This window comes from Cyanistes caeruleus, chromosome 2 (genome assembly GCF_971803275.1).
Source record: "Cyanistes caeruleus chromosome 2, bCyaCae1.hap1.1, whole genome shotgun sequence".
In the NCBI taxonomy this organism is placed as follows: Eukaryota; Metazoa; Chordata; class Aves; order Passeriformes; family Paridae; genus Cyanistes; species Cyanistes caeruleus.
Genome location: NC_141702.1, coordinates 6,629,353 through 6,652,120, shown reverse-complemented (window position 1 = coordinate 6,652,120; position 22,768 = coordinate 6,629,353). Strand labels below are relative to the sequence as shown.

The 22,768-nt window shown below is 38.9% G+C and overlaps 1 protein-coding gene and 1 long non-coding RNA gene across 3 annotated transcripts in view; one reads left to right on the top strand and one right to left on the bottom strand.

The window, feature by feature from the left end:
* The window catches only part of PTCHD4 (patched domain containing 4), an 80,690-nt gene that overhangs the window by 37,510 nt on the left and 20,412 nt on the right, over positions 1-22,768 (top strand). The gene's annotated exons all lie outside the window — the stretch shown is intronic.
* LOC147654579 (uncharacterized) lies at positions 17,679-20,833 on the bottom strand. Its single transcript, XR_015282692.1, has 3 exons — positions 20,512-20,833; positions 20,323-20,428; positions 17,679-19,846 (listed from the first exon to the last, which is right to left on the bottom strand). It is a non-coding gene; the product is annotated as an uncharacterized LOC147654579 (long non-coding RNA).

The window sequence follows — 22,768 nt, the reverse complement described above, 5'->3', positions numbered from 1 at the left end:
TTTCAGCTTCTCAACTTTATCACATTAGTCTCATTTTATGCCCGCCTTTAGGGAACTTTGGATAATTGTCTTTACTCACTAGACTCCTACAAATATTCTTTCAGAATAATCTTATGCTCATATCTCTGTTGCATATCCATTATTTTGCAAGACTGATAATAAAAACCACTCTGTTATTTAATGGTATTTTGTAAGAGTGTCACATCACAACCAAAATCCAAATTAACTTCCAAAACCTTTCTTCTTAGAAAATTTTGAAAAGTGCACAAGGTCATCTGACCACTTGACATACAAAAATGTTTTGGTGTTTTGCTTCATTTCTTCTCAAAAATTTCTAGCTTTTAGGCTTTTCAGAGGAGTTGTGACTCACACAACAAACTCTTTAGGGCCTGCCTATATGGTTTTTGCCCATATGAATTCAACATGTGCAAAAATACTGGAAAGCTGTTATTGTTCATATGGCTCACGGCTTTTGATGACATTTTGCCTGAACTCATACAACAGTAGGACTCCATTAGAGGTTGCATCACAAGGATTTTCTCTAATGAAGGCATAATGCATCTCTTCTATTGGTTTCTGTTTTCATATCAGTTCCTGCTACACACTGGTTCTTAATAACTTTGCTCTTCCCTAAACCCTCCCAGTGTTTCTACCTTGTGGCTGTCCCAACAGAGAGCTGGTGAATGCTCATGTGTCACATCATGGTTTATTAACCATGTGCTGCATCTCAACACAGAGATTAATTTCAGCTACTTCCCTTAACTGGTATCCTGTTAATTGTACTGCTCTGTAATACTGATTTACTACTGTCTTTTTCATAGACATGAAAGCTGGATTCTGTGGTTAGTAATTGTTGCACTCTACTTCTTAGGGTAAGCAGCAGGATTAGTTCTTCACATTTTCAGTTCTTTGACATCCTTTTTATGTCTTTCCAGTACAAACTGGCAGTGATTCCATGAAGCTGGTCACAACACTCCCTTCACACTTTTGTGGTACACGAGAAGGCTGAGTATTTTGGATTTATGAAACACAGTGAAGGAATAAGTCTCAGTAAGAGTTCAGATTCAAACTCTTGTTTCAGAATTGTAGCACTTGCTTAACACACTGGCTGGTTCTATGATCATCACAGCCTGGATTTCACAACAGATTAGAGCCCATACACAGAAACCCAGAGTCTAACACAGGGCAGGAATAGGCTGCTGAAAGTTTCTCTCATCACAGATCTCCCTTTATGGCTTTCATTTGGTAGCTTGCATTCCTCAGATCAATGCTGGGTACTGGATTTGCAGTATAACAGATTAAGTCAATATCTAAACCATTTGGGAACCTAGTACTTTCTGGAAATCAGAAACTGCTTCTTAGTGCAGTCTATCTTTAGAACTACTAGCAGCAGGGAGCAATTTTAAAGGGAAATGGAAATAAAACAGTTATATTGCTTTTTTTTTTTTTTTACTTTTTGTCCCTGTTACAGCAATTTTACTTGTTGCTGATCACCTCCTAGAGATATGGTCACATTATTTTCCTCCTTCCACAGATTACTCTGGTCATACCTTTTATCCCACACTTGGTTTTTTGCCTTCTATACTCCAGGATTTCCCTGGTCAGTGTAGTTCATAAAATATTCTTCCTTTATCCTTTCTTCCCACAACCTTATATGCCCTCGGCTCCTCAGAATGAAACTGTGGTCCTTCTTTTTTCTCTGTTTTCAGTTACAGCATTTGATTCCTATTTGCATCAAATGTATGGCATATGACAATGAGCCTCCTCCAACTGCTCTGCAAATCTCTTCTTTGGTTCCTTGGAAATTCAGGATAAAAGTGTTTCCCGACTTCTTCTTACAGGCAGCATCCTTGTAAATCCCTCTGGGCCAGATGCCTGCTGCCTGCACCAGTAATCCCCACATGAGGTGACATTGTCAAACCATAATCCACAGGCTCCTTGTTGCCTCTTCTTATTTGCTAACACTGTTCTTTTAATAGTCAAACACGATAATCTTCCAAGTGACAACTAAGGCCTCAGCTGATCTGCATGGAGCAGCAGAGGATCCTAGCAGTCAGTAAGGCTAGAAGGGGAATTTGCTTCCATCCCCATGGCAGCAATCCTGGGATATGTGCTGCTTGCTCACCCGGGGGCTGGTTTGTTGTGTCAGCGCACCCCAGCTCCCAGGATCTGGGAAAACTCAGTTTCATATGTGGAGTGGGAGTAGGAGCATTGTGAGGAGCCGTGAAGGACCTGACTGGCTGGAAGGTACTTGGCTCTCAACATCCTGACTCTATTTCCTACATCTTTTGAGATTTCCTCATTGCTCTTCCAATGATGTAATTGGTAAAATCAACCTGCACTTTACTTTTTTGGGTCTTGAGGGACAAAATACAGCCATGGGTAGCAGTAGTTGTATTCCTGATTGCCCAACTGGAGTCTGCTCCTGCTCCCTCAGGCCAAGTCCAGCTCACAGGTTTTACCTGTCTCAGACCCCCATCTCATCTGATCACAGGTAAACAGGTGTCTACAGGAAGGAGCTCCTTTGGCTGGAATGAGCTCTGAAGAGCCCCACAGTGCCTGTGTCAGGAAGGACTTGCTCGTTTGGTCCTAGTAAGAGCAGAGAAATGGGAGCATCATGAAATAGGAGAGCTCCTTGTGCAAGGTACTTCAAAATACTCGATTAAAACGTATCTGTGTTTTTTGTGTTAGAAAAAAAAATATTGTTGGCTTTATAGTCAGGAAAAATATGTATGTGGTGTACCAGAGAAGGGGCTCCTCTACTTCACCCTTCATCAATCTTCCACCTTCCCAAAACTCTTCTCAATAAATCAGTGGAAATAGCAGAAATCATGCCCTTTTCGCTCTGGCTTCTCATTGTTATGGTTGAGTTCACAGGATAAGTCCATCAAAGTCAATAGAATTGCCTCAGAAATTAATTTGTCTGGGATATCTTGCAGCAGATGTGCTGTTGGCTTCTGCTTTTATAATTGCTGTGCTCATAGCACGGCCCTATAGTGTGAGATCCTTTCCAGACTCTGAGGACCCTGCAACACAAAATCATTCCAGAGAATGAAAGGCAAACAGAAAGATTTCATCAGTGCCACAGAGACCAGGCTTTAGAACGTGTCCCTTGTGGCTCCCTTGCATGGTCTGGTTTGTGACCGTGCCACCCAAGAGTTGCAGAGCCCAGGTGGGAGTAACCATGGAGGAGGCCAGATGTCTGCTTGGGAAGGTGCCCAGGGCCTGCCACTGCATAAAATGAGAGAAACAGCCGCTAAAACTATTTTCTAATTTCATTTACTTGTGGTTGAAATATTTTCTCTCACTACAAAGCATTTTTTTGTGATAGATGCAGCTGAATTGGGCAGTAATGAGGCCATGGGTTACTTGGCTGAGGAGGGTATTGCTGCAGAGGTGGAGGTGCATTGCACCACGGAGCTGTTTCCTTCATGTCTGGCTGTAAGCCACCACCAAAACTCTGTCAGGTGGACTGAAACAGCTGCTCTAATGCTATATATGTCTATACTATGCACTCTGGGACCTCCATTCAAGGACAGATTAGCATTTAAAGAGGATAACGAAGGGTAGCAGCTGGCTCATCTGCTGATCCACACCCAGACATGCTCACCCAAAGAGCTACAAGCAAGAAAGAATAACCATATCCACTTTGGAGAGCCATGATGATATTGGGAAGGTCAGAGTCTTGCTGGAAATACCTCAGTCACACTAGACATTGGCTGATAAAGGGGAATAGAAGAAAATTCTTTTGCTCCATGAAGAGATAAATGAGCAAGAGATAAACCCTGGTGCCAGCAGAACTGCTACAGGGACCATATTTACCAGAAGAATATCAACAGCAATGGCAAATAGTTTAATAACCCCTAGCTGATATCAGCATCCTTCTGTTCAAGTCTCTAACTGAAGTCACAGAATAATTAACCTTGGCTGGGTTATAAGATCAGCAATGTCCTGAAGAGACTTGCACTGAAAGAATATTTACTGCCACATATGTGGGCAGGAAAACCACATCAAATCCTTACTAGAAAGTTGACATATGGCATTTCACAGATAAATGAGCATTTATAGGAATGGAATGTGCTAAAGGTGAGATATAAGGGCTGATCCTTTGTAAGAGAACTCTCTTTTTCATCTCAGGGATAGGTGCCAAGTGTATCCCGAGTCAGCAGTGGGACGAGGTCCCCAGGGGAGTAGCAGACTGTGGAACTATGTCTATCCAGGTTCCACGGATTTGCTGTATTTTACCCCAAAATACACTCTTCCACTGCCATGTGCCTTCACACCAGGCAGGGCACTGCTCTCCCAGGAAACACCAGCAGGCAGTTTTGCACAGCTGTTCCTGCCTCATGGAGTGATTTCATGAAGAGACTCTCATTTTTTGGCTTAGTGGCTGCCAGCACATCTGGGACAGGCAAGGAGCAGCTGTCATTGCAAGACTATTGATAAGGCTTTATCCTGTTTCATCCTCCAGCACTGCAGTGTATTTAAGTAGGAAAAACCTCCAAAGTTACCACTTAAATATGGATTAAATCCAGATTTGTTCCTTTAAGCATGTTTTTTTGAGTAGATAAGGAGGTTAAAACTTCTGGATGTTTGATCTGAGAACTGAGCCTGAGACACAGAGAAAGAAACTATAAGGTCCTTTATCCTCCCCTGCCAGTAACACCTCCTTGTATGAAAATAAACATCTACCTAATAGGGAGAAAGTGTGGTGAGAAATAATTTAGTTGGAAGTGTGTCCTTGAATGGGTGAAGATACTCAAGATGAAGCCAGGAGAAAAAAAAATAAATAAAAAATAAAAAAGCCACTCCAAAAGAGACAACTTGAAACTTTTATATATTCTGATAAATTTTAATGTCTTAAATTTCTTCTTCATGGTAGCTAAATTATTTTAAAGATCTTTCTATAGAAATAAATTCCTACTCTGACAGAAGAAAAGACAAAAGTGATATATTCTTAGGAGCAGCTACTATGATGACACTGTAATTATGATGGGATAATAAGATTGTAGTTAACTTTGAGAAAATTTTCATGCCCATTTTTCACATAACATACAAGCAGTTTTATATAATGAAGTGTACAACCATAAATTTTGAAGTGATCATATGTGGTTATGAATTGTTCACATATACTGGCAGATCTGGTGGGAAACCAAAGCCAGATGTCTTAAGTATTAGTGGGTCTTCCTTCAGATGGTGTTTCAGCATCATGGAAGGGCCTGTGCTCAAAAGTTGCAGTTCACTCATTCTTATTTATTCTAAATAAAATATTAAAAAATACAGATTAGTATATGGCATCCTGCTTTGCTCATCTGAGGGTTTACTATAATTTCAGCTTTAGCTTTCTGTCCTTCCAACACACCTTTACCTCCAGTATAAAAAGGAGTAAGTTGAAATTAGGAATCTTTGATTTATGATTTAAAATGTGAGTCAGATAATTAATGAATTACAATAGAAATATTGCTGTCTATTTTAAGTCAAATGAAATAAAGAGGCTAGGGGGATCCTTTAATAACAATAAACATGGAACTCTAATTTATTTTTATGCTCTGTGATCACATACAAAAGATCTAATATAAATAATTGCATTAGATGTCCTATTTTTGGAAAAATGCATAGCTAGTATTTAGGAAGACTTATTGCTCTGATTTATCTATTAATGAAGCAAAACCCAGTTAATTACCTAATTTGCATGATATTTTGTATCCACATATATGCTGGGATGAGCACTGGGGAGACGTTTTGCATCAATCTGTTTTTAATAAGCTAATGAAGTTGGCAGGGCTGACACTGCAGATCAAATCACTGGATGTTTTTCCTTTGCTGGACTGAGAATTTGTGATCAAAGTACAGATCAAATGAGCTTGTGAGCTGAGGAAAGCAAGACCTTTCCTCCTCCACCACCAAGATGCTGTTACTGCACTGGATCTGTGAAGCAGAAACATGTTTGATATCCCACACTCTTGTCCCACTGCCTGGAGTGAGGAGGAGACTGTAGCTTGTGGATTCTTGTCTCTCACCTTCTTCCCTGCCTGCTCCTCTGCCCCATTGCTCTCAGCCTGGACAGGACCCTGAAAACTGCCAGCCAGAGTCACTTAAATCAAGGTGACAGGTCTGCTGCTGCTTTTGCACCCTTTTTACATCCCACCTTCATGCTCTGGGGTGTTTCTTCCTACTCTTTGTCTGTCCCTTCTCTTTTTCAACCTATGGCTCCCATGTTTGTGTGCTTGCTGTTCCTGCATCCCATGTGTGTCAGGAGCTACTGCCTCAAGGAAAAAGAGACTTACCCAATTTTCCCTGAGGCCTTCCCAAGCCCTGTGCAGCAGAGGGTCTGGTTTGCCATGTAAAGCAGATTTGTACAAGAATGCATCTTCTCTGACATTAACTATTCAAATCCAAAGCATCTGCTTCTAAACCAGCTGGTTGTCCAGGCTGAGCCTGCCATGGCCAGGCAGAGCAGTACCCCAGGGAGAGCTTCTTCCCACACCCAGGTGAGAATTTGAAATAGTTTGAGTCTCCATTGATGTTCTCATCTGTGTTTTGGACAAGAGAGGGAGCTAAGGACAGCAAGTTTTTTGTATAAGCTAAACTCTGCATAGCTAAAGTGAGATTAATTCTCAGGGTTTCTAAAATACTCTCACATGCTCTATGAGATAAATTGCCTGTTCTTGAGGCTCAGCTACAGCATAAAAGTTACAACCAGCTAAAAAAAATATTGTTCTAATTGCACTGGGTCATGTATTGAAATATGGTAATTTGGGTGCTGAGTCACCAAGACTGCTGAGGAAAAAGAAGTTTTTGCTATAAAAAAAAAATGGTGAAGTCTGTGTTTTCTGGTTTTAAAGCCATCATTGAGATAAGATAAATATCTTATAAAGATAAATAAATAAGATTATTTCTTATGTAAGATAAATAAGATAAATAAAACTACGTTGGCTTTTGATCTAATCAATGCCATTTTGCTTGATTTTAATTCACCATTTTTAAAATACTCTTGGAGATTTAGTCAGATTTTTTTACCTTTGTGTCTAAGATGAATTTTAACAACTAACATGAGGATTGAAACTCAAAGAGCAATTTGAGCTCCTTATTATCCAGGGCAGAAATATTTTAGACCCAGTGGAGAGTGGCAAATGCCTTCCTAAAAGTTCATCTAAGCTATTCAATACTTATTTTTATAGATCAGTTAAATGTCTTAAATCTTTTTATAATCACTAGTGACAAGCAGTTGCCCTAGAAAGTGATAAATCCCAGGTATTTTACCTACCTAGTGTTATGGTGAGGTGCCTGTCTCTCTCAGCTGGCTGTAGCTAGACTCTGACAACTGATTTAGACCAGATGCACAACTTTCAGATCTCTAAAGTCAGTGAAATTAATCCCACCTAGACTGATGCAGTAGATAAATTTCCAGAAAAGGATGTATTTTCACTCCAATATTCTAAAGCACTCCATTCAAAGCTGGGGCAGGGGGAAGGAAGGGGTGATTTGTTTGAAATATTGTAGAGGAGGAGTTATGAAATCACAGGCAAGACATTGACATTTCTAGCTTGTTGACATTAAACATGAATGTCATTTAAAGATAACACCTGCTTGAAAAAGCTTGCAAATGGTGTTGTTTAATATCAGTGGAAGCAAGAAGAAAACCTATTAACTTCAATTAGTATTGACATCAGGACACCCATAGTTCAGTGGAATTCCTCCCTTAATTAAAGTCTTTAATACTCATGTTAAATATGACAAAAGTCTCCTGAAGAAGAATGGGCTCAGCACACATTTAATGGTTGTGCTGAATTAAGGTGTTTTGGACAACACCAGAGGACAGGAGAACAATGGAATGACCTTTTCCATGAAGAGCTCATATAACAGCCCATGGATATTTCTGAATTGCTCCCCTGCAGACTTGCTTTTACAGTCAGTGGGGAGAAGGCCACAGCTACAAAGGTCAGTCATCCTTCCAATGGTCAGAAAAGGAAACAGAGCATCTGCTGCTCCTTTGCTGCAAAGGGGAAGGCTGTCCTCAGCTTGGACATCTCCCCCAGGGGTACCTGAGAGAACAGAATGCTGCCACCACCAGCAAGTGTTTGTGCTAACATCCCGATCATAAACATCTGGCCTCACTTTCCTGTTTGGATGGAGAGATCCTTCCTTCATAATTTTACCTGAGCATTCTGGCTGGGTTTTACCTCAGCAGTGTGTGGCCTGAATAATCTGGTTTGTACCAGGTCTTCTTCTTCTGCAGCTTCTCTGAGAATAATGTGAGATCTGTGTAGCTTTCATGCTCATGATACAATCCTCTCATGCCAGGCCATGTAAACATTTTAAGAGATAAAGATACTTCCAAAAACAGGCTTTAAACAGATCTTGGCTGCATTGAAAAATGTCCTGGCAGCCTTGGTCTCCCTTGCAGTTTGCAAGGAAGGACAAATGACAGCTGATAACAAATAAAGAAAACAAGATGATAAAAGTCTCAACTCAATTCTAAGAGTAATTGCAAACTTTCTCTATTTTCTGAATGCCTTCCTGAGCTTAGTCCAGTTATTGCCTGTGGCACTTTTGATAGTTTGATCCAAATTTCCTTGTTGCCAGTCAGACAATGAAGCATGGCAAAGGATTTCACTGCCAGCTTAACTACTATTACAAAATTCTGTAAAAATCCTTCCATACTGTCCTTCTTATTTTAAATTCTGATGCTCTTGAAGAGCAACACAAAATTTTCCAGTTCTATTAGGCTGGAATTTACAGCTCAAAGTAGCACACAAATGTGTCGGGGAGTTAGCATCAATCACTCTTGTTTTGACAAAGCTTATCATGAATTCATCTCTAATCATCAAATATTTGTCTCTGAGCATTATTTTCAGCCCTGGGTGATGCTCTGATGGAGCCTATTGACTCACAAAGCACAGGCTCATGGATCTAATCAAATATATCAGCATTCTGTCCATATATGCACCAGGATAGCATCACTACCAGGTATGGTGGACTCAGTTTTCGAACCACAATGCTGGAAAATTGCACTGAAGAAAACAGGTCATGGAAAAACTGTTCTAGAATTTAATAAGGAATCAGCTGTTGATTTAAGAAACTTGCTTTCAGGAAATAAATATATAAGAACAGAAATTAATCCCTTAAACCCTCTCTCCTGTCCTCTCCTCTCATTTTTTTTCCCAAATGTCTTTCTCTGTTGTCTGAGAAACCACTGTAAAAATCACCTCTAGGAATAACAGTCCAGGCATTCCAGAGCTTAAGCTCTGCTCAAGAGCAAAATAAGGGATTGGTCTTTAATTGCCATGGACAACACCCTTAGTAGAGCTAGATGTCAACATTTTAAATTCCCTAATCAGACCAGCATTTAGTTACTTTATCCAATGAGATGGAAAACCTATCTTAAATAGAACTAACTATCTAAATACATGTTTATATTTCTGAGGATAGAATTCAAGAGTTTTGTTTCATTTGTGAGAGCTTTTCTTTTTTTTTTTTCTGCAGCTGAATCTGAGTTCTTCTCTCTGGGCTGATTAAACCCAACAAATTTCACAGCATTGGCAGAGTGGGCCTGAAGGTCTCCTGTTGCAGTAATGGTGCTTGTTCCACCCCCAAGAGGTGGAAGAGTATTATTTCAGATTTGCTGGAGGCTGGGGGTTTTATGAAGGCTCTTCATGCTACATTGCATTGTTGAGTGCTGAGAGATCCTTCCTCCATGAGGAAAAGCAGCTGACACTGGCAGCTTTCAAGCAAAACTCTTTGTAGGGCAGAATACCAAAAACACCATTGTATTTTTCTGATGTGACCTCCCTACAAGGACTGACAATAGAAATTCTTACTTTTATGGAACCAAGTGAAAAAAGCAGGAAAGGAATGAAAAACAGAATATTCTCATTCTCCTTGTGCCATTTCTTACCTTAACTCCATTGAATTTGGTCAGAGCTCTCGATTCACAGCCCTTTCCAAAAGCACAGATGAAGATTTTTTTTTTCAAAACGGTACCCAAAAATACGCGAAAATATCTAAAAATATAGGCTGCAATCTTATTATTCTCCAAGGACACTGCATTGGGTCCAAGAGAAGGAAAACAGTAAATAGGCAGATAGTAGCTGGGAAGGAATGTGACCATGAGGAATAAACACACTCATGAGGAGGGGATGGGAGCAAGGAGAAGCCCTAGCAGCAGGTAGAGCTCTGGTGAGATTGTCAGAAATGACACTCCAAAGGAAACTTGGCTCTTGCAAAGAGGGAGAAAAAACAAAGCAAAATAAAACAGAGAAGGAACTTGCATAAAGAGGAGAAGGACTAAGCCAAAGGGAAAAGAAGCATGAGTTTATTTAAGAACAGGCTATGATGCTTGAACAGATAGAGGTGGAGGTGATGACAATAAGGAAAACACATTCCAGGCTTCTCACCACCTCGGAGCCTGTAACACTGACAATCAACAGACACATGCTGAAAACCAAAATCCCACCATTGTCACCCCTGCTTGGATGTTTCCCCACTTCTAGCACCTGTTGGTACAACCATTCCCCCTGCAGATCTTGGGCTGCAGAGCATGGCTGAGGCTGCAGGACATCCCTGTCCTTGCTGGGAAATGCATTTCTTCTTCCTGATGAGTTCATTCCTACTTGCACAGTAGGATTCATTCCTCTAATGATTACACAGTCCTTACTCAAACAGAAAGGCAACTCTTAAGTATTCCATCACTGCACAGGATAAAAAAAAAGAGGATAAAGTTGGTGTGACCAAATAATGTTCCTTTCCTGATGCACATACTCTTCTGATATGTGATATTGCATTCCATTTGCCTCATTTTTTATTTTCCTCAGAGTGCAATACAGAAACTTCCTCCTTCACTGGGTTTTGAAGATATTCATCAGGAACAGCCTGAGTCAGACACCTTCTTTCAGCTCTTGGCTGGTTTCCATGAGATGGAAAAGCATCATATGTGTTCCACACCCTCCTATGGTGCACCCTGAGGCTCCACCTGCTCTCTCTTACCTTCAGACACTCATCTGAGATTCCTGCTTGCCCAAGGCTCTCTACAGCCAAAGGCAAAGAGGGATCCCCAGCAGGTGTTCCTGATCTCAGTAACCACTCCTCCCAGTGATTACAAGGAAGACCAGAGCAAAAACCACTAATATAGGTGCTTCTTAATTGCCTAAAACTGGATGGAGTGAAGCCAGGAAGCAGCAGCATGTAAAGTGAATGTCACACTCCATGCAGAGGTTATGTAGATATTGCACCCTCCCCTTCTCTGCGCTGGTGCTGACCTAAACTGGATCAGCCTGTCTTTGAAACCATGAAATACAGAGTCACCTGCTAGATCTGGTCTCTTTCAGCATTAGCCATCACTTGTTACTCCATCACTAGTCACACAAATATCTGGATCTTGTCTTACTTTTTGCTATTGGGTTGCTATTTTCATCATAATTTCCACCGTGACTTCTTCTGTCCATAAAAATAATTCTGTCAAATTTTGCTGGTGGCATTTTTGACAGACAGCTCAGACTAGGAGAAAATAGGCAGAAAAGAGCCTATATCCTTCACAGTGAGACAGAGCTCCTACCACTCCTGGCAAACTGAAAGTGATCTCTTATTCTTTGTCCTCTCTAAAATGTTTTTCCCTCTACTTTTGAAATAATGAATTGTGTACAACTCTGAGCAATTAAGCCGGAACCTCGGAGACTAAAATATGAGAGTAAAGTCTCATCTAAGCTTTTCTGTAGAATTCTGTGATAATTGCATTCAGCACCATTCACCACAGCCAGGGAATATTCCATAATTTATCACTTTAATCTATTTCTTTGTTGACAGTTTTTGCCAAAAAAAAAAAAAAATTAAAAAAAAAAATCTGTGTGTTATCTATTTGACTGGCTTAAATAGGAATACTTCTAGTTAACTCTGTAGGGTTCAGTTCCCTTACAACCTGTGGGGGATCTGGTGCTATTTCTCTCTCATGGAAGAATGTGTAAATACAATGGACAAAAAAACACCTCAAGACATCTGTGGTCTTGCAAAACAACACAAGTTTTTGGCTACCATATAGTCAAATAACAATATTAGCAATGGTACAATCCTTAAATACAATATTTATAACAGATTTTTTAATTATTTTTTTATTTATGCCATACCTTGAGGGGCCAAACAAAAATTTTTCTTTCTTTAAGCTGAAAATGGGAGTAATCACATAACCTTAGCTGGCCTCACAAGGGAAATTATCTTCTCTCTATTTAGTGCTAGTGAGAACTTGCCCTATTTGATTGCATTGTGCTAATTGAGGAAACCTAATTTAAGAAAGCTGGTCTGTAAAACCTTGCTACTTTCTTTTAACTTCAAGGTGTTGTTGTTTCTCCTAAGAATGAAGCAGGAACATAAATTTATGCTGTTGTAATTTTATAATGGATGTCTCTGGCAGATGGCACATTTTAACGAGGTTGAAAAATCCCTACGGGCTCAAAAGAAGAACTGAGAACATAACAAACATTTCATAAGGAAGCTAAATTCAATATATTTAAAAACAAAGGAGACTTTTTCCAGTAGCCAACCTATATACTGAATGCTTTTATTCTCAGGGGATTTTAAAACAAAGCAAATCCCAACCATTTTAAATGTGCTTGAAAATCTTTTCTGTCTCCTCTACATTGTTTTCATCAATGTTTTTACCTCTGGTTTCCACCATAGACATGCTTGAAGAGTTCTGTACAGAATTACTAAAAATGACAGTGTATTTATATTGCCTAAGGGATGTGACAGAAGAAAAACACTCCTTCCCTAATTTCCATCAGGACAGACTCATCCTCTGTGCAACTTCTTATATGACTAGAGACCAACTTTGAATAAAATGAAGCTGAACCAATGGAGGTCTTTTGCACAGGAGCGAATCCAAAGTAATTTAAGAAATCGTAGCAGATGTACTTGGGTTTAAGACAGTATAATTGAAATGACAATTCAGAAAAGTATTTAAGCACAGACATAACTCCATCTCTGTTCATGCTTAGCTTTAAACATGCATTAAAATCCAATCACTTAAATACATGCTAAATATTTCCCTACAGGATTCTTTCTTGAATCACATCCTAGACTCTGAAGCAACGTTCACAGTTTATGATGTGCAGTATATTTAAGTAATGTCACACTTCACTGGCACTCAGAATGGGAAACTTAAACTGGTTAGTGATATTTTAGAACAACCTTCCTGTTTATTATGCAGACTTGGCTCGTGTCTCTGTGATTAAGACCATTTTAACTTCTCTACTGAAAATATAATTCAAATTCCTTATTTTCTCTCAGACAGCTTCAGTTAGTTCACCACTGTGTTTTGAACTCTTAAGTCAATAGGTCTGGAAAGCACCATGAAATATGGTGAAGAAAATCAGGGCCTATAAAAAAGATGGAGACAGATATTTAATGATTGGACAAGGAGTAATGGTTTTGAACTGAAAGAGGGCAGGTTTAGATTAGATATAACAATGAAGTGTTTTGCTGTGAGGGTGGTAAAACACTAGAACTGGTTGCACAGAGAGGTGGTGGATGCTCCATTTCCTGCCAACATTCAAGGTCAGGTTGGACAGGGCTCTGAGCAACCTGGTGGAGTTGAAAATGTCCCTGCTCATGGCAGGGGTGTGGATTAGACAACCCTTAGAGGTCCCATCCAACCCAAATGATGCTGCATGGCAAAAATATGTACATGGAATTCCAAAGCTCTGTTGGAGCACCTTTTCAAGTCTCCAAAGTGATAACTATTGAGATTAGACACTTTTGTTCCATGTCCAAGCATTTACAAAGCTCTCTTGAAACACATACTATGTCAATTTATTTTTTCTCAGACTCTGAGACACAAGATTTGTAATATTTTAAATTTCAGATCTTGCCTAGACATCAATCTCCACAAAAACTCTTTTAAGAGATTAAGCTCTTTAAGAAGATCACCCACTACAGGGAAGATAATGTGGAAAAATAATCTATACACTGTGTACTGTCTGGCATGATTAAGGCTTTGGATATTATTTTGAAGTAAGCAATAATAATTATAAAATCACTTCCTAATATTTCTCAATAAAAAAGATGTCCTTATATCAGCAATTTAGAGGGTCTCCTTTGTTCTCCAGAGCCCAAAGAGAGAGCAGAGGTGATAATTTAGAACTAGATTCCTCTTTCCTTGACTGAAGATAGGGAAGATGACTCCCAGCCACCTCTGATGTCATCTTTGCTATGGACTGATCCCTTACTGCAGTGGAGGCCTCTCCATTTCCAGGCACTTCAGATGTCCTGAGCCACAAGCTGAGAAAGTGTGACATGAAGTCAGGCTTCATTATAGCATTTATGCAAGGCAGTTTGGGGGATTTGCATTTATTTCCCTCATTTTTTTCTTTCAAAAGCCTCACTGATCAGAAAATAATTTGTTCAAAGCATTCTCAGCTAAAGAATTTCTACATGAGAGCACATGGTTTTCCCCCCAAGGCTAATGCTTGTTTGACAAAAACTAAAGAAAATAATTGACTCTGCTTTTCACTAAAAACACTGGTTTTAGGCAAACAAACAAAAAAAAGTTTGATTGCTAGACATCTGAAATTTTAACCAATCCAAGATTAGTCAGAAGTTCCAGCTACCTGAAACTGGAAACCATAAAAGATTTAAGGCTTCCCTTGAGAAACTTTACCAAAATACAGATTTTCTGATGGAAAATAACTTGTTTTTTCTCACTGACTTTGATAGTCTGAGCTGCTATTTTTAAGTACAGCTTCTTGAAATACTGAGCAATTTTGTTCTGAATGAGATTTGCTGTGGGTGTGCAGCTGATTTTGTGGAAACACATCTACTGTGTTCACCTACACGTGTTTAGAGACAAGTTGCGTAAGAAAAGAAAGTGGGATGATATTTCTTCATGCTTCAGGCTCTTCTACACCCTCACATTTCTAAACTGATGGCACTGCTGGTGCCACTACCACAACACTGCAGCTGAGTACTCCTGGCTATTTTCAAATTAGATTTTTGTTTAGCTTAACATCAGAGAAGAGAATTTCTTCCTTCCCCCGCATTTGAATCCTTTCAGAAAACATACATTATAGTCTTTGAGCTATAAAGAACCTATGCTAATGTATCTCTAATCCTGACAGATGTCTTTGGACAATATTTTAGTAAAATATATTTACTGCCAAATGGCTTTTCAAAGGTAATGGTCCGTTGTTAAAAATGGTATTTCATAGCAATTTGAGTCTTTCTGAATTTAGGACACTTCACCCTGCAAGAATATAACCTCATCAGAAAGAAAAATGAATTGCTATGAATGGTATTCTGCTTTAGTTTCAATTTTCCATCTTCTTGCCCAATACAGCTTGGTCTATTTTGCAGGAAAGACATACAGCGGAACAAAAAGCTCATTAAATCTGAGTGTTTCCCAGACCCATTTTTATTAAAACTTGCAAAGTGTTTTACTGGCATTATATCTGAAAAAGAAAAGCTTTGGGGTTTCTCTGTCTCTCTTTTAAGAACAAATGATGGCAATCTGATCCAGTTGAGTGAGAAAAGGGAAAAGCACAAGAGAGGCCACCAAGGTTTGCTTGCCTCATGTAACACCAGGCGTACAGGACTTGTACCTTGGTATTGGCAGGATGTCCTTTGTCACCTCTGCTTCTATCAGTTGCCAACCTCTAGTAAATGTACAACCTTTTGTGATTTGAACTCATCTTAGGCACACAACCACTCTAAGATGCTGTAAATTCATCTCCAAGATGAAATTCAGGTTTAGATCACAGACTTGCAAAATACATGAAAAATTATGTTCCTTCACATCTCCACCTCATCTTTGGAAAGATTGAAAGGAGAAAAAAGCATTCTTTGATCTCTTCTTTTCCACAGCTACAAATCAAGCAAAGTCTGAGTTTTCCAAATTAAACTTTTCAATTTATATTTACTTTTTTTGCTCTTCCTGATAAATACAAAGACTCTGCCAATGTTTGCTGACCTGACAGAAATGCTTTGCTGAATAGTGATTGAAAACTTGAGTTCCAGACCCTTTAGTTAAGATGGATGCTGTTTTTATTATAAGGCATGCACTACTTTAGAAAAAAACTTCACCTTGGGGCACTGTCACCTTGAACCAAGAACTTTCTCTTGCAATGACAGCTTGCCCTTCCTAAGAATGTGTTGCAGTAAGAAAATAAATCAGGCAAGGTGATGTGCAAGATACAGGAGGAAAGAGGGGAGAACCTTCCTGTCTCTTGAGGAAAGAGGTGGAATATTTTCATTTTCCCTGAACTGCGGTAGTGGAAGGAGGCAGGCAGCAGAAGGGAGCATTGCCTGGGAGTGGACAGGCTAAAAAACGTCACTTATGGTACTTGGTGCCTTCTCATGCTGCTAAGAGTGGCTTCCAAACATGTTCAGGTAGTCCCATAAACCAGTGAGCTTTTGGATCTTTCCAGTTCTCTGGAACAGAAGATCCAGTTCTTGCCTCCAGAACTTTTTAATGTGGCATGAAAGAGAACATGAAAAGATGAAAAACCCAACCACACTTACTTTTATTTCCTACTTGACTACTGCTGTCAATATCAACTTCTTATCTACTTTATCTGCTTCTGCTCCTAGAGCTTTCCCTATTGTCAAATATTCATCTTGAATATTTTCCTCTTCCTAAGTAGTAAATCTACACATGGACAGCACCTAAATCCCTCTCCTACGTCCAGTCTGTCATGGTGGGCCTGGCAAGGTAGCTCAAACTCCATGTAGGCTCTTCCAGGAAGAAAGTTTTTATTTCTATGAATGGTTTCCAATGGTTGAACAATCCAAACAGTTCAACAATTTGAAACAATTCAGCCTAGTGCCAGGTCTGGGAATGAAAACATTTCAGGACTCTTAATGCCAAGCTGATAAGTGTTGGAACATGAGTGTAAGTCAGAAATTTCACCTGACAGAGAGAGAACTTCATATGGGGCTTCTGCTCCAGAAAAATACGTGAAGTTGGAGAACTGGAGAGGGCCTGGGGGGTTGTCTGGCACCCCATGCAAGAGTTACACAAGACATCATTGCCAGACAATATCTGTATGAAACAATTGACAGAGTCCATTTGCAAGCTATGAAAGAAAATCATGACTGGCAAAGAAGGAGAAAAAGGTGAGAAAATTGGATTAATGAACCAGAGGAATGAAAGAGTGCTATTAAATGAGATTTGCATCTCCCCTCTCTATTTTAAAGGGTAAAGACAAGTCCATCCATTGCAGGATATTGCAGCCTACCTGAAGACGGGTTCATTTTTATTTTTTTTAATTCTGCCAAGAGGCAGTGTATCAGGAAAGATGTTTCTGCTTTGTCCATTCAGAAACATGAAAGCAAAACCCATTAATAAAGCAAACATCTTCTCTAGACCTTCAAATCAGAGAGGAAATTACTCTCAGCCCAGTAAAGGTAATTGGATATAACAAAAAAACAAAAAACCTCAAAAGTATTTGGATATCTTAGCCCACTGATACATGAGGGTTAAGTTTCTCTGCACCTTAGAAGATTTAGGAAAAACCTGAGGCTTTTTTTATGCGTAAGACACCTCTACCAATCAGTTAAAGGGAGAAAAAAGCACAGGATTACTGAACTGCATTAATTATTTATTCTGACAGTCTGAACAAGCAATTGAATTGAGATAGCTTGGGTGTCTCTGTTGACTAATAGGGAGAAATATTCCAGAGTTTAAAGGCAAGGAGTGAATTGAGAGTGAGTGTTTATTAATACATGATTGAATTTACTATTCCAAGGAGAAGTTTATGTTATAGCTCTTTGGTTCTCATCTACAGAAAAGAATAATTTAGGAAGGCCTTAGAATTGTTGGGCAGGCTATGAAACATAAAAACTTTGAGATAGTAAAAAGTTAGTGGGAAACTCCTGAAAGCAAATAGACAAGATGTACATTGATCATAATTCCTATACAAAGTGCAAACTAGAAAAAACATGAAAGAAATAAGGTAACTGGATAAAGGAACTTTTTTTAATGAAGATGAAAAAAATAATTACACAGTATAAATCATTTTTACCACAGAAAAACTGAAAGACAGCAGACTTATCCTGAGCTTGTTTTATTCTGTTTTAGTCTCTTGGTTTCAGTATTATGATGTCAACTAACTCTCTTCGAACAGCAAAAGTTTTGTAAAAAAAAAAAATTTTAGGCAAAATTGAAATTCTGAAATTCACAGAAGCCCAAAGAAACAAAATATGAGATATACACAGTACATCAGTCTGAGATAGTTCCTTCAGCAGGCCAGTGTTGGTTCTTTGTAGTCAGTGGGATGAAATATGCACTGTTGAGTCATAAATCATCTGTCCTGATTTAGAAGCCTTACTAGACTGAAATGAAAGCATTCCTCTTCTGTGGATAAAAAGTGTCTAAACAGCTCACAGTTACCTGTGTCCAGATGACTTCACATTTTTTGTAAATGCATGAAATTCCAGAGAAGAAAATGGAGCCAATTCAATCCTAACTAGAATCTATATGTAACAAAGAAGCAAAAATATAACAATAACTTCTAGCTTGGATTCCCATTCTCTTAGTTTTATTTATCTTCCATCTCTGGAAGCAATGCCTGTATCCATAGCAGTTAGCAAGACTGTGCCACTGTTTATTCTTTATCCTGGAGGCCAGCTGGCATTATCTGACAACATCCATATGTTTCAATTCTCCTAGCCTTCAGAAGAAAGTGGCCATATCCAAATTTCCTGTTGGGAACAGTTCCTGGCCTATAATACATCCTCAACTGTGCCTGGGAACAATTTATGAGACTGTCACTTGGCCCAGATGAAACCTCTCTGCCAATCAGGAAAATGGCAAATAGTTTTAGGGTGTCCATTCCAGGATATTTTTAATGTAATGATACTGAGGTAACCACTAAAAATGACTGCATAGCACAGCTTTGACAACCTGGGCTACAATAACCCACAGCACATTTCAGCAGAGACAGTGGCAGAAGAATACCTCAGTGTGTGCTGGATTCAGCTCTGAGTTATCTTGTCTCCATTTTCAATAAAATATAAGATATTTGGGAGCTACAGGGGAAAGTGATAATATAGTGAGAATGACTGACAGTGCTGATAAAGGGGAATATGTGCTGGATAACCAGGGTATATATGAATATAGGAGATACAATCAGTGGGAAATGGGCATTAAAGTGATCACTGTCAAAAAAACTGAAATCAAAGCAGGCCAGGAGAACAGAAAATGACTATATGATTTATTTCTGATCTCCTTATATAAGACATGAATCAATCACAACAGAACAAAGCTACATTTTTAGTTTAAGTCAAGAAGAGGATAAATCTGGGGTTCTACAGTATTGCACATTGGTAGATGAGCAGTGAGGGGTCCAGTCTAACAATGGGTGTGTCCTGACAACTCAGGCCCAGTCTCACTGGGAATACATGGAATAAGAATGTCCCCAACCACAGCATGAACTGAAGATCTTGGTCAATCTGGAAAAATAAGCTTTCAAGGAGAATGCCAAGGAGATTAAAATCCAAATTGGGGAACAATGGACAAGACCTGCACTGTTACCACCCATCTTTCCCTAACAGCACCATGATTTTTAACCATACAGTAGGATTATTGTAAAATATAAGCTTTCTTTATAGAGAAATAGCATTAGAGTAGAAATCACATTTGAAAATGAAAAAGAAACAGAAAAGGAAAAATGAGTTTTACTCTGGAAGTGTAGATGTGTCTTGTGTGACAGAATTTGATTCAGCTTCTTAAAAAACTTCATTCAAGGTAAGGCTTTCTTGGTTCCCTCTGTATCAACAGAGGTCAAATCAGGGATTCAGCTGCTTATTGCAGGTGTCTTGTGCAGTTTAAGAAGCCCTGGGATATATTTTGTCTGGCCTCCAGCTGCCAAATGAAAAGGACATGAAGAAACACATAACAAAGTATCTAAAATAATAGTGAATATCTGCATTTCCACCACTGGATTTCATCACTAGTAAACAACCACAGTCAAACACAGCTTTGCAGTTGATCAAATGTATTCCGCTTTTCCACAAATGCATTCCACTTTCAGGACTCAGTACAATTTTCCAAGAGTACAAATTTTCTAAGGGTATGAATCTAAGAGTCATGTTTGGGTACCTTGAATACTCCAGCCTTGGACTCCTATTATTTGGCATCTGAATGGAATCCCTGCTGATTTTGTGTAACCATATGTTTCCAAGTGAGAAAATGTCTCCAACCCAGCAGAGTCTGCTAAAAATTAATTTCCAAAGGTTTGAGAGACTACCTCAAATAATCTTGCAAACTTTAGCAATTATTCCCTTAGAATTTGTGGAGGCAGGCCTAAGTGGATGGGACTAAGGAAACATAATACTTACCTTTAAATAGCAGCATAAGCAGGATCCAGAAACTTATAGACTGGACAACCTCACTGTGAAAGCCACAAAGACAGAGGAAGGCTGTTGAACAATCAGTTTGCAAACACTGGCAGGATAATAAAGCAATAACAAAGAGTTAATGTGAATTTGTCAAGAACAGGTCACATCCAATAAATTTGATATCCTTACTTGATGAAGAAGCACAAAGTTGACTGTAAAGACATACAAGGCGATTTATTTTAGTGTTTCTTATATTTTCATTTTCCCATAAATAATGGATGCCCGACCATAAGTCCTTCTTCATGTGTTTTTTATGTCTTGCATGTGTCAAATGCTTCTTTTTAATGTGTGGCACATTTCCCAGGAAAATGTCATAGCTTTAATTGACACCCTGCAGTAATTGCCATCCTTGGCAAGAGCAAAATGAGACAGTCATTTCAGAACTTGTGATGGAAACATTGCCACCGTAAGAAATTGCTCATGTCCTTGAGGCATTCCCCCTTCCTGAATCACAGTGCCACACCTGTGTCTATCATGGGTAATATTTCCCAAGTAATAAGAAACTGCTGCAGTCAATCACTGATGTTATCAGCCTGATTTCCCCAACACTTACACTGGTATTCAGAATGCTGTGATCATTAAACTACACTGATGTCAAAGAGGTACTGAAGAAAACACAAAATTTCTTGATTTACAGAAAAAAGACACAACATTCAAAAGCCTCATTTAGAGCAAAAAGAACCGTTCAGTAAAATGACTCATGAAAAACCAAAATCTTGAGGATTTAATATGAAAGTTATTGCCTTGAATTTGTGAAAGTCCAAAGTATCACTCTTAGTGTTTTTCTGTTAAAAGTGTTATAAGATAAATGTCTACAATGTTCAATGTTTTTTTTCCCCCTCAGAATTATCATGGTGGACTTTTCAGAATGGGTTTCTGATCATATTCTATTGCATGAAAACTGCAGCAAATTATAGGTTGGCTTGCAGTAAATTTTTAAGCATATAAAAAGATGCTTAAATACTAAATTAATTTGGTGCACTCATCTTTCTCTGCATATAGCCTGTCAGTGCTTCTTCAGTGGTTTTGGTTTGAAGGAATTCTCGAGAAAATTGTTAAGGTGACATTTGTGAAGTTGAGTGTAATAAATTTTCAAAAGTTTCTAAAGGAAAACTGTCAAATGTCAATATGTCTACACATGCATACATAGTGGAATTTTCTAAATTGTCTTTGAGGTAGAAGGAGAAATTACTTAGATGTCTATCAGTCAGCTTAGATGTCTACATACATTTTTAATTACCTCTTTAATGTTAAGAGTGACTAAAATGTCATCTCACCTTGAGTTATCAGCCCAAAAATTAAACTTCTAGACTTCTTCAACAGTTGGTGATGTGAAGTGGGTGTCCCCAGAGAACAATCCATCCTACCTATTTTAAAATCCAATTAATCATTTCTTTGTCTGGAGAGGAATCTCAGGTGCCTATCCTTGTCTCAGTGCCTTTGAACACTAAACAAAAAATATCAGGACATATTATGTTCAGTCTCAGAGAAATCAGCTGGGGGTAAGAATTGAGGGACCACTGAGCTGGTTCCTTCCTGTTTTACTTAATTATGGACTGAGAAATGGACATGAACAAGTTGAACATGTCTGATGTTGGAGCAGAAGTCTGTGTACTAAGGTACCTAGAATTCATTTGGAAGGGTTTACTGAGGCTGTTCTCTTGCAGAGAAATGTCTTGGTTCCTCTGAAAGCTCTCTAAATATTTCTTTGAAGTTGTTTTCAGTTTTTGAAGTCTACCAACTTACATTTAATCACCTAGGGATTTTCTATAGAAGTATTTCATGCATTTGTAAAATTCAGGCTCAAGTTGGAGGCTCTCAAGTTTGAAAAACTTGCATTCAACTCTCCATCCTTTTCTTGCCAGAAAAAGACAAGAAAAGAAAGAGAACAGCTTTGACATAAAAAGTTCAATTTGGCCTGAATCCCTTTCTTAGGGTCTTGAGGAAAAAAACGTCAAAGGAAATGAAAAAAAGCCCTACATTAACAAATGATGAAAAGTATCTCTTTCCTGTCAGTAGATCGATGGAAAGAGCACCTACACTTGCTCAGATCCAGCTCCAGGGTTAATTCCCTGTCTACCTGAGAGAATTAGTGCCCATTTGGTTCACAGTCCAGCACAGTCTCTTCATCACCATGCAGCAGAAGCATTCTGGGGGAGGCAGTGCCTATCCAGGCACTGTTATTCTGTCCTGGCAATTTTCCTCAAATCATTGATTGATTTGAGATTTCACTGGATTTAGTCCCAGATGAGTGACATAATCCTCAAATGAGACATTCTTTGCTCTCTCGCTTTGTCTCATCTCACTTGATTTAGGCATTTAAAGGCACTTTTAAAGCCAACTCTTAAGAACAGGAAAGGAAAGAATTATGTGTTTCTACTAAAAA